We start from the raw sequence: 12793 nt of genomic DNA on the forward strand, positions 1-12793 counted from the left end.
TTGAGCATATTGTATGCTCAATACAAGAAAGGGAGAAGTATAGTAGGAATGGGGATGGGTAAATGTCATTCTAACATTTTTTAAAAAGGCAATAATGTGTAGTTTTCAGTGTTCAACCCAGTGACATCAACTTCAAATCCTGGCAAAAACCTTGAATAAACCTTTTCCCTTATATTTTCCCCAGTGTACTGTAGATAATCCATTGGCATCTTGCTAGGAGAATAAATACAGTTTCTGAGTGGTTTCTAGTCCCAGAGTCTGCCTTCTAGATAATTGGTTGCCTATGTTTCTTAGGAGGATACACTTTTGTTCTAGTGGTGAGGAGAAGTGAATAAGCATTTATATAGCAACTACTATGTGCCAGACACTGTGCTGAATTTACATAGCACCTACTATATGCTAGCCCATTGTTTTAAGTGTTCTTTTTACAAATATTATTTCATTTGGGGCAGCTAGGTGGCATAATGAATAGAGCACTGGCCCTGGAGTCAGGAGGACCTGACACTTCCTAGCTGTGTGACCTTGGGCAAGTCACTTAATCCCAATTGCCTTGCCTTCTCTCATCCAAAAAAATGTTATTTCATTTGATTCTTATAACAACCCTTTGAGGTTATTATCCCTGTTTTACAGATGAGGAAACTGAGGCAAGTAGAGGTTAAGTACTTCACCTAAGGTCACACAGCTATTAAGTGTGTAAGGCTGCAATTGAATTAAAGTCTTCCTGACTCTAGACCCAGTGGTCTATCAATTAATTGTGCAGCCTACCTACTTCTATTTTATCAGAGGAAACACCCCTCTATGTCACTCTATTAAAAAGAAATAGACAGACCTCTCTCAATACCATCCATGCATTTTTTTTTCCTTTTCCTATTCAGAGGACTGACCAGTGAACCTGAGCCCTCTTCCAAGGAAGCTTGGCACTACCACCCCCATTATCATCACCATCATTATCAAAAACAAGTATTTATTAAGCTCCTACTATGTGCTAGGCACTGCGCTATGCATTAAGGACACAGAGAAAGGCAAAATCATGGTCTCCACACTCAAGGTGCTCTACATAGTCTAATAAAGGAAACAACTTGCAAATAAGTGCATGGGAGGTAATCTCAGAGTGAAGATACCAGTAGTGGGGCAAAGTGTCAGAGGGGAAATGGGAAAAGCCTCTTGAAGAAGCAGGGATTTGGAAACCATGAGGAACCTAGGAATTTCTTTCCAAGGGGAGCTTATGGCTTAAATGCAAGTTCTTTCTATGGCTTCTTATGAGTCTTTTGTATCTTTTATGTTTTCTGTGGGGAAAAATAAAGACCATCTTCTATCCAATATGCATTTGTTGCCATGAATGTAAAAGACATACTAACATTTATGGTATATTTGGAGTTTTCAAAAGTAATCCATGGGTAGGAACATATTAGTTAAAATTTTTTTAAAAATGACTTTTTCTTTTAGGTCCCAATATTGTTTTTGTAACTCCAGAGAGTGGGGTCCATCTAAGCCAACTGTTTGGGGCCCCTGGGCTACAGATTATAGAACATGCAGAAGCTTTCTTATGACTAGTATGTATCTTAGGATTTATTGTGTGTGTGTGTGTGTGTGTATGTGTGTGTGTGTATGTGTTACAAGATTCACCATCATAAGTATTGTTAGGTTGGTATTTGGTATTTGTTAGGTTGGTATTTTTTTTTTTGTTCCAGGGAATAGTTTGAGGTCACTGAAGAACTGGACAATTTCTAAAGGGTCATACAGCCAGCTCTCTACTTCTTATTCAGGTCTGGGTCCAATGCATTGCACATCCTCAGTGCCAATACCAGAAACTGACACATGGACTTATATCTGTATATATAATATACACACACACATAAACACGTGCATGTGCATACAATACATATATGTATTTATGTTTGCATATGTGTATACATATATACGTATGTATGTACTAGTGTTTCATACACATATATACATATATGTGTATTGTATATATGTTTATGTTATGTTATGTCTCTATCATGATGTCACTCAACAACCATTAAATTTTTCCTTAGGCTCAATCTCTTTTGAGTAATGACAGATATCATTAAGGAGCCCCAGCAATGTTCTGAGGCATGATTCAAATGATGTAATATGATTTACAAACTCAGGAAGACCCTGGAGAACCTCAACATTTCTAAGGAATACCTTATGTATTTTGGAACCTGTGCAGGAATAGTTTGTGACAGTCAGTCATCAGTACCTTGGTAAGCAAACATCACCTTGGTTTATCCCCCACTTAATGTTCATACTGTAATCGGAGAATTGTTAAAGTCTCTACAACTGTATTTATTAAGAAACATTGTATAATCTTAACATATGCGCAAGAGACTCCTTGTTTCAGGAGAGCTTAGCTTAAGGCTATGCTCTATGAAGTCAAATGCTTTTTGACAATCAACAAACAGTAAAGGCAGCTGTATCTTGTTTCCTTGCACCTTCCAGTCAATTATATGACTGTAAAGATGCTGCAAAATATAACTTGTGAAAGCTTGCTTGTTCCTTTTCATTCCGTATCACATCATGGATACCCTTAGTAGGCATGTAGCATGTACTTTATGTAGGTTCACCAAAGGCGTTTACTACTGTCATACAGGAGTTTCACAAACATTTTGTAAAAATGAGAAAGCCTATGGTTGGGTAGGTTGATGTCCTTTTGCATATCTAGATAGCACAGTGGATAGGGTATGGTGCCTAAAGTCAAGAAAGTGGTCAGTTGCTTCATACATATCGAACTCTTTGTGACCCCATTTGGGGTTTACTTGGCAAGGATACTGGAGTGGACTGGTGTTCAGATCCAGCCTCAGACAGTTGCTAGTTGTTTGACTTAGTTTCCTTATCTGTAAAAAGTAAATAAAATAATAGCATTTAGTTTCCTTATCTGTAAAATGTGAAAAATAATAGCATCCAGTTTCCTTATCAGTAAAATCATCTGCCTCACAGGGCTGTCAAGAGGATAAAATGAGGTAATATTTGTAAAGTGTTTTGTAAATCTTAAAGTGCTATATAAGGCTAGTTATTACTGGTAACCCGGGGGTAGGGAGTAATAATATCATTGATGATTCTTTTTCAATTCTTTTAGCACCTTTCCCTCCCTGAAATAGCTCATAAAATAATGACTCAATGTTTTCAAAATTGTGTTGCCTCAAGCATTGATTTCCATGGTATGTGCTTGGTCCAGTCCAATATCTCTTTCCAGCTTCATCTTAAATGCTTTTGAACTTCTGTATATAACACTTTGGGGACTGAGGGGTTAGAGTCCAAAAATGATGATTCTGCTATACTTGATGATGAAAACAGATGATTATAAAAATGCTGGCAATTCTCCCTTGCCCTCCCCCAACATTCGCACATTTACCATAATTTTTTTTTTTTTTTTGCCCTACTGCTATTTCATCTATGAATGCTCTGTAGATGATGTGGCTTATTTTGACTCCCACCAAGCTCTCTAAAAGCTTATTTTCACTTTCATTGTTTTTTTTAAATAATGTGAAAGGATATGGCTTATAATCTTCTGCTTTCCTCTTTTATATTGTTTTGAAAATAAAATTTATTATTCACTGTTGACTTTCACCACCATGTCTTTTCACTCGGTAAGGAGATTAAGTACTTGCCAGCTAAGATTCTTTCTGAGTTCTTAATTTGCTTCTTGTAGTAACTGTTTTACATTGGTTAAACTTTTGTGGGAAATGGTAATATTCAAGGTCAGTTTCTTTGTCTTTTTTCCATTTCCCATTTTTCTGCATTGATGAATTGTTTGAAAGGATCAGGTCAAAGTTGCTGTGATTATTCACAATACTTTTTCTCACATCCTTTCTTCTAATATGGTGCTGATTTTGATCTTTGCTCTAACTAGTCAATAATTTCACTGTACAACTGTTTCTGATATGATTCCCATCTCAGCAACTCCCATGGGGGAAAAACAACTTCAGTCCTAGACTGACTTATAAAGGAATTACACCAAATATTTACAGAAGAACTAATCACAGTGTCACATAAACCACTGAAAATATAATGATTGAAGGTCTCTACCAAAATCATTCTATGAATTTAACAAGCTACTTCAATGAAACAAATGCAATTCAAATACCCAGGGAACTATAAAAGAGAGAAAAAGAACTATAAACTAATATTACTAATGAAAAAAAGTACTAAATGAAATACTGTAAAATAGACTTCAGCAGTATATTGACCAAATAATTCATTACGGTCATTAAGGTCATCAATTTTTATCAGAAATATAGGGATCTTCCAATCACTAAAGTAATTAAATTCATAGCAAAGAAACCCCAAAAACCTAACTACTCTCACAAAAGGATTACAATAACAAAAGTCATGACAACCAAATCTTATTTCCTCTTTTGATAGGACTATTAAATTGATAGATTGGTTGAATGCTTGATAGAGTTTGCACATATTTTAGCAGAGCCTTTGATAAAGTATCTTATGCCCTAAGTCAAAGGGAAAAGGGAAGGATGAACTGGGAGAACCAACTTATTGGAACTCTGACCCTCTATAGACTTATGATGACAGAGCACAAAGTCAGTGTGGAGCAATGATGTCAGTTTCTCTGCCTGTTCATTGCAAATGCCGAGGGTATGATGCGTAGAGACAATATGGAACTCTGGGTGTGTGGCTCACTAAATAATTGATGTTCCAACATTTCAGTGACATCAAGTACCACCTTATTGCCAGCCCAACTCATTCTAAAATGTGAGGTAAGAATGATGAGGCACACCCAGAAGGGCACTCTCCGTCTCTAAAGTTATATAGCATGTACTTTATGTAGGCTCACCTTGACTGTCATAAGGGAGTTTCATAAAGATTTTATAAAAATGAGAAACTAAGCCTATGGTTTGATATGGGATGTTCTTTTGGATATCTAGATAGCACAGTGGATAGAACATGAGGCCTGGAGTCAAGAAGGTGTTCAGTCGTTTCAGTCGTATCCAACTCTTTGTGACCCCATTTGGGGTTTTCTTGGCAAGGATACTGAATGGTTTGGAGTGATAAAGGCTCTGGTACCTTAATGATCTGAAGTTCATGCCAGATGTTACAGATTTGAGTCTTCTTCAGAGTAGGTCCTCTATAAATGCTGGTGCTTTGGGCCTCAGATATTTGTAGAAAATTCTATTAATAAAATAAATAAATAGAAAATATATAAATGCCAGTTATTATGCTAATGATCTAATTATGATGGATTTCATTGAAAAATTAAAATCTTGAGTACCCCTCCCCCCCCAAAATAGAAAAAGAACATTCATTAGCCTTTACATAGAGATTTCATTTCTATTTGAGGTCTTTCCTTGTTCAGTCTTCCTGCAGTTTGCTTCCAATACTCTTGATTTGTCTCTCATCTGTGTCAGTTACTACTTAGATAACTGGACTCCCCGAGATGCTTATACTCCCTCATACCCTTTCTTTTCTTTCATTATTTTTGCAGGTGCTACTGATGAACATTGTGTTACATTTTAGAAGTATTAGAAATGCTGTTCCAGTTTTCAGAGCCATATACCTGCCACTTATCTGAACATCTCCTAATGTCCTCCTTCCCTTCATCTGGCTCCCAAATAATTTCCCCAAATAAGTTTTACACTTTGCTAGGGCTAGCACCTCCTCAGTCCCTAACACAGTGATGTGACTAGTAGGCACTCAATAAATACCTTATTGAATGAATGAATGAAAGAAAGAATTAGGGGACCAAGGCAGTATATTTTGAATGGTAGGAATATGGGCAGATTGGATTCCTTGATGAGAATCTTGGAATGACCCAGAAGTTCAGCAATAGAAGGAAACCATTTCCTTGTGAATTTAGAACTTCAGGCAATCTCTTTCTCCAATATGTGTTTTATCCTTAGTCTTCTTAACTCTTTCAGGTCAAGAAATTACTGTCTAGCAAATGACTGCCATTTTAACTAAGCTGGGCTGAAATCATTAAGGCTTTTTCCAGATTCTAAGCAGACATCTGGCTGAATATTTGCCTTTTTCTAGGCAGCAGGAATCAAACATTCAGCAATATTGGTTTCTTGGTTTCTCTAGGGAAGTGGCTCTTTCTCCAATTGTCCCTGTATATTTTCTTGTTTGGCTTGTTGGAAATCCTACTTCTTGGACAGGCAGTAGCATTTCTATTTCTCATGGTTATGGGTCAGGGCTCTGACCTCCATGTGTTTAAAATCCTTCAATTTTGAATAAAATGCATTTACACAATTCTTCTGACACTGCATTGCCTGAGCTGTGCAAAGGCTAAATCTGGAAAGGTTTAACAGATCAAAATCAATTCTTCCACTTATGCACAAGGGATTAACACAGGCAACTCCCATTAATGTTAATCATCCAAACCTCTCAACTATTAAAGTTTCACTGCTCTCAGGGAAAGAAATCACACATTAGAAGGAAGTGGATAGGAAAGTAAATTATTCCCATACATCTTAGTGCATAGGGAAAGGGGTTGGGGGGAAAGGAAAGATATGTGTATAGAAGACATTTGGGAAATTAAGGTGTTTTCAATAAAGAATACTGAAGAAAAGCCCTTTCTCATCAAGTCTCTCTACCTCACTTTGGCAGAGCTGGCCTACCATCTGTGTTGGCAGGAAGTTTGCCCTTAGCTGTCTGGTGTCATGATATTTCTCAATTCTTGACTACCTGCCTTGGTTCCTGGCATTGGCCAACCTGCCTTTCTGGACTGTAGCTGCATGGATTGGCTGAGGGTTGATGGATTGAATACAGGACTGAACCCATAAAGACCTAGATTCTGGATATCATCCTCCACTGGCTCACCATAAAGCCCCGGGCAAACCATTTAGCCTCTCTGTGCCCACTTCTTCTCTCATAAATGGAACTGGGGATCATTTACCTCACAGAATGGGTGGGATCTGCAGATCATATTTCAGCACTTGGGGGATACATGACACTTTGCCTAGGCAATGGGAAGGATAAATCATTGGAGTAAATGTTTGCCAAGAGAAAGACTTGTGCAAATGTGAAATAACATGGTCTGTCAAATCTGTTTGAGTCTCCTTTAGGACGGATGATTAACACATAAATCACCACAGTGGAAAATTAAGTGCTTCCATGGTTATGGATCGATTGGTATAAAAACTGGCAGTAGTATTTAAAGTATACAGACCAAGCTGGCTGTCACCTATCCCACATTCCTCTTCCTCTACTAACCCACCCAAGGCCTGCTGTCTCCCTCTCCCTGATTAAATTCTTCTGCCCTGATAACTTGCTACTGAAATACTTTGTATTTAATTTTTCATTGTTGTAGCCATATTGTTTCCCCTTAATAGAGTGGAAGCTCCTTCAGGCATGGACTTTATCTTTCCCCTTTAACTTTGTATCTCTATTGCCTAGCACATTATATATACCCAATAAATTCTGGTTAAATTGAAGTTAAATTGAATTCCTCAAATTCTGGATAGTACAAATTCTAGTCCCTCCAGACTCTCCTTTAATTTTGTGTTCATTCAGGATAGTTAGGAACTATCCTTTCATCTGTATAATGAGCTCCCAGATGCCTCAACTACCTCTACCAATGCAATTTGGCACCTTCGCTGTCGTTTATCATTTTAGAGAGGTGTCTGGAAGAGCATTAAGATATTATGTGGCTTGCCCAGAGATAGGAGTGGGGCTTGAATCCAGGGCTTTTTTTTTTTTTATTATTATCATTTGACTCTGATGACTTAGCCTGTCATATACCTTGTAAATATATAGTTGTTTCCATGTTGTCTCCCCAGTTGATAGGTAGGGACTGTTTTAGCCTTTCTTTCTTTTGCAGCTAGGTTGCACAGTGGATAGCACACAGGCTTTGGAATCAAAAAGACCTATCTGCCTCACTTTCCTCAATGGTAAAGTGGGTATAATAATAGAAGCTACCTCACCAGGGTTATGGTGAGGATCAAATGAAGACAATATTTGTACTTAATAAATGCTTGTTCTTTCCTTTTCTCCTTCTTTTCTCAGTGCTTAGCATGGAGCATAATACGCATTTCATAGATATTTGCTGACTTGAAATGACTTATGTTCAGAACTTTGCCAAGTTGTAGGGGATACAGAAAAAAGTGTAGCATACATTCCTTGGACTGAAGGATCTTATATCTAGGTCACACAACAAATAGCTGGAAAATAAGAGGTAGTTACCAAATAAAGCTGACATAACAAGGGTCCTATGGGCCAGACCATAATTAAGGATCAAATTATGAACTCGGAAGGACAGATTAGTGTAGGCTTCAAAACGTCTCTCTCCACCCTGTGTAGTTGTATCTTTCCCAATTTCCAAGTCCAGGCACTTGACTAACCTTCTTCATTGATGCTGAGCTAGAATGCATCTGTTTTGGTTCCAGTAGATTAAGATTTTTTTCTACTTTTAACACTTCCATCTCTAATTTCTTTAACCAACTTTGACCAACTAAAGAGGTAAGCAGACTGTTTTTTACATTTCTCTGTGCCAATGCTGCAGCTTCTTGTGAAATATTGACATGATTTCATAGAAAGGGAATGAGGTGGATCAGGAAAATGCTAATTACTAGAGGATAATCCTAGGCAATATTTCAAGCTGGTGGGGACCCATCCAGTCTTTCAAAAGCATATACAGCTTTGTGAGTTGCTGGTGGCTATGCTAATCTATATGTAGAGACAGTCTGTATTTCTGACGTGGATGAAATGAAGAACTTGGCTTAGTGTTTGGGCCAAGATTTCCTCCTGAAAGCAATTATCAGAATTTACCATATGACTTTAATTCTTTGTGGATTTCAGAGGAAGTGCTCCACCATTTTTTTTTAACAGATGCAGTTATGAAGATGGGTAGCTTATGTGTATTATTTAGAGACTGCCGTGTGTCTATCCCTCCTAGTAAAGAAGAACAGAGTTGTTACAGTGGCTTTCAAGGCTGGAAATGGAGAAAATAGAGAAGGATAACTCCTTTAAAATATAGGCAGTCTGGACAGCTGTACTTAGATGAATAATATGATGAATAATATGAGTTTGAACATTTTCCTATCCTTCATCCATGATAGATGTTCTGGTTTGGAAGCTAATGTTTAAATTTCACTCAAATTTGAGAATCATATAATGAAAATACAAACAATTCAGTGTAGTTTTGTCCTTGGTTGCACAGATGCAACTTCAAAGGACACTGCATGAACCAAGCTGACAGCAGGATTTGCCTCATTGTTATTCTGAGTACTACATAGCGCTATTTGGCTTGGCCTTGAGAGAAGTTTCCAGTGTAGTGCATGGGGATTTGTCCGCAAGACTATGTCTAGGCATGTGTTAAAGGAACCATATACAAAAAAATTAGTATTGCCATATGGGTGGTGAGGAGGGATAAAGTTCAACAGCTAGCCACCCATGTAGCCTTGGGCATATCACTTTTTTCCTATGTCTGGATGTTGCCCTACTTTACAGATTTTTTTAAAGGTCAAATGCTACACTTTTTAAACTCAATTTCTATAGCAATGCTCTCTAATAATTTTTGATTACAAACTCCATAAGTAAAATATTTTTGAATGTGTGTATATATATATATATATTCTATGTGTTTATAAAAATATAATATGTATATTTATGAATTACCTATGTTATATAATTATATATTTATTTTTATATCTTTTATATAATAAAATAATATAATGAATATTATAATATAATTATATAATAAAGTTTAATATATTACATATACACATATAAACATACATACACACACATATATGTTTTTTGCTTTGGGGGCTGGGTAACGCTGAATGAATCGTGGCACTGGGTCATTCCTTATATTAATTTGGGCCCCAGGACAAGTTTTATGCAAGGGGCCTAAGTTCTCTTTGCTGTTTTAATTCAGAAGTTCAAACCTATGGCTGGGACTAACGGTCAAGATGGAAGTATGATTATTTATGCGGTGGAGCTGACCTTCCTAGTTGCTCCCGGCCATCATGATTAAACAATTATATCCCAAAAGATTGTTGTGAACTGCTCCTGATATCATTCTCTCACTGTTTTAAGAAGATTGATTATGTTGTTTAGCACTTTTTATAATTTTTCTTATGTTTTCATCTGACTCCCACATCAGTTTTTAGGGTTGTTTAAGATTGTTTTATTGTGGTACAACGGCCCCTCGAGAATTCTTAGGACCTTTTCAGCAAGGGGTGGGATATGGTAGGCATTTAGCCATAACTGGGCAGGGGCAGCTGGTCCTTCCCCACCAGTGAAGACGTTGAAGGCAAGCTCCCAAAGCTGTTGCAGCTGTAGCTGATTATCTAGCCCCGCCCCTTGGCTCAGCCCCACCTGGCATCTTATATACCTACAGTCTGAATTATAAAAGGTTTAATCTCTGGTGACTGCAGAAGAAGAGTTATATTTTATATGTATTTTATTTGTGAATTGTGTATTTTTAATGCTTAAATAGTAGAGTTGAGTTTTAATTGGATTTCATGGTCTATAACGGCTTATTGCATTTTAAACATTTAAATGATAGAACCTGATGGACTGACCTAATGTAAGGACTCCAAGAGAACAAACACTAAAGTCACTTGTCCATTTTGTGAGGGTTAGTTGAATTAGAACCAGATAATATAATACACAAATCTATTTAACTGTGTCCATGTAAACTGTAATATGTTGCAATAGATGGAAAACAAATAAATGGATGACGGCACCATTATTAATTACTTTGCGTGGTGTAACTTGTACTCTTCTCTCAGGAGACCTTTCATTTCTTATGTGACACAGGATCATATGACATATAGAGCAAGTGAGGGTATCAGTGATAGATTATGTATTAAATCTCCCTAAAGTTTAATTTTTTCTTACTTTTAGATAAAAGTAAATAAAAACAGAAGTCATTTTCTTTTGGTATCTCAATGAATGAGCTTGCTTGTATACCCCCTCAGTTACATGCAGCCCACTATGGAGACTTCTTGCATAGTTAGTTACTATAATCACAAATCAAATTTATCTTATACCTCAAAGCTTACAAAACCATCCTTACAACAATGCTGGGAACAAGAATTGTTATTCCCATTATACAGATGTGGAAAAAGTGGCTCATAAGATTTCTGTTTTTCAGTTACATTTCTAATAAGTGTTTGAGCCAAGGTTTGAGCCCAGGTATTGTGACCTGAAGATTGTTGTTTTTTTCCCTACAGTTCCACATTACACTGAGCTTTATCTTCATCCTTTATTCCATTGTTGTATTTGTCCTTCATTTTCTAAGAGCACCATGACATCAGGGAAATGATGACATGACTTGCAGTTGACTTTGATTTGAATGAGAGAGGCTCGTGCAAGGTCATCAGCCTCACTTTCTCCTCCAGAGCCATCTGGGTCCAGTGACCAGATATTCATCAGGATGACTGGAGATGGCCCATCCTTTATTCCATAAATAGGGATAAGGATAGGACCTGTGATTTCTTTAGAACAGAGAGCTCCGAGGTGAGGGAATTTCTTTTACCAATCCAAGCTGGCACTTTCTCTGTAATTTATAGTCTTATAAGTTCTACTCATAACATATTGAGTTGCCTAGAGCATTGAGAGGTTAAGTAATCTGACCACAACCACAAAACTAGTATGTTCCAAAAGCAGGACTTGGACAAGAGTGTTACTGATGTCAATGCCTGCTCTTTATAGACTATACCATGTTTCCTTTCATTCCATAAATATTCCACAAATACTTATTGTGTAACTGACTTTTGAAAAGCACTGTATAGGATACAATTCTGCACAGGACATACATACTTCACTTCCTCAAGAGGCTTATAGTCTAGTAGTGAGGAATGATGGCGTCATAAACAACTTTGATACAAAGTAGTATATCCTGAATGTCACAGGAGTAGTATAAAATAAATGCTACAGTATAGGAGAGGGATGAAGGGATTGTATTTCTCTGTGTTCATCAGGTGGGCCATTCTGGAGGATATGACATTTCAGCTTAGTCTTGAAGGATGGGTAGGATTTTTAATAAAGTGAAGGTAATTCCAGCAGAGAAAACGGCTTGAGCAGTGGTCCAAAGGTATGGAAAATACAGCACACGCACACACACACACACACACATGCACACATGCACACATGCACACACACACATATTTAGGGACTGAGTAGTCTAGTATGGTTAGATCAAAGATTTGTTATGGGGTAGTAGTGGTAGAGGCAGTTAGGTGGTTCAGTGGATATAAACCTTGCCTGGAGTCAGAAAGACCTGAGCTCAAATCTAGCCTCAGATTACTTACTACTTACTAGTGACCCTGAGTAAGTCACTTACTGTTTATCTTAATCCAGTGGAAAAGAAAATGGCAAACCAGTCCAATATCTTTATGGACAGTACTGGTCAGCTGTGATTCATAGGGTCATAAATAATGGAGCCACAACTGAACAACTCCACCAACAGTAGTGGAAGGTAAGACTTTTCTTATCTAGTAAGCTCCTTGAGGGCAGGGACTATTTCTTCCCTCCCTGCCCCCCCTTACCACTCCCTGACTTTGTATCCCTAAAGCTTGAGGCATATGGAGTGTTCAGAGAGGACTTACATCTCCCCTATGAAGGCTTACCTTCAAGCTCTTTGCAGGGCTGCTCATTTACCTTTAGTATCTACCTTTCACCCAACTGTCACCTGTGGCTCCAAGAAGCTGTAGCATATACAGCAGCCACTTGCCAGTAAACCATCTCAGCACACAGACTAAACGAGGTTGATAGTAACTGACAGTCCTCAAACCCACTGTTGAGTGAAGGGGATGTCTACTGCCAAACATGGGAAGATGTCTCCTGGAGGAATTGATGGATCAGA

General features: G+C 37.6%; 1 long non-coding RNA gene across 1 annotated transcript in view; it reads right to left on the bottom strand.

The window, feature by feature from the left end:
- Positions 1-2311: 2311 nt before the first annotated feature.
- Positions 2312-12793, bottom strand: part of LOC140511370 (uncharacterized) — a 69539-nt gene continuing 59057 nt past the window's right edge. The window contains exons 2-3 of the long non-coding RNA XR_011969520.1: positions 5047-5151; positions 2312-2861 (exon numbers count right to left, since the gene is read on the bottom strand). This is a non-coding gene — a long non-coding RNA (uncharacterized lncRNA). The remainder of the gene's footprint in view (positions 2862-5046; positions 5152-12793) is intronic.

The sequence above is a fragment of the Notamacropus eugenii genome, chromosome 6 (genome assembly GCF_028372415.1).
Source record: "Notamacropus eugenii isolate mMacEug1 chromosome 6, mMacEug1.pri_v2, whole genome shotgun sequence".
NCBI lineage: Eukaryota > Metazoa > Chordata > Mammalia > Diprotodontia > Macropodidae > Notamacropus > Notamacropus eugenii.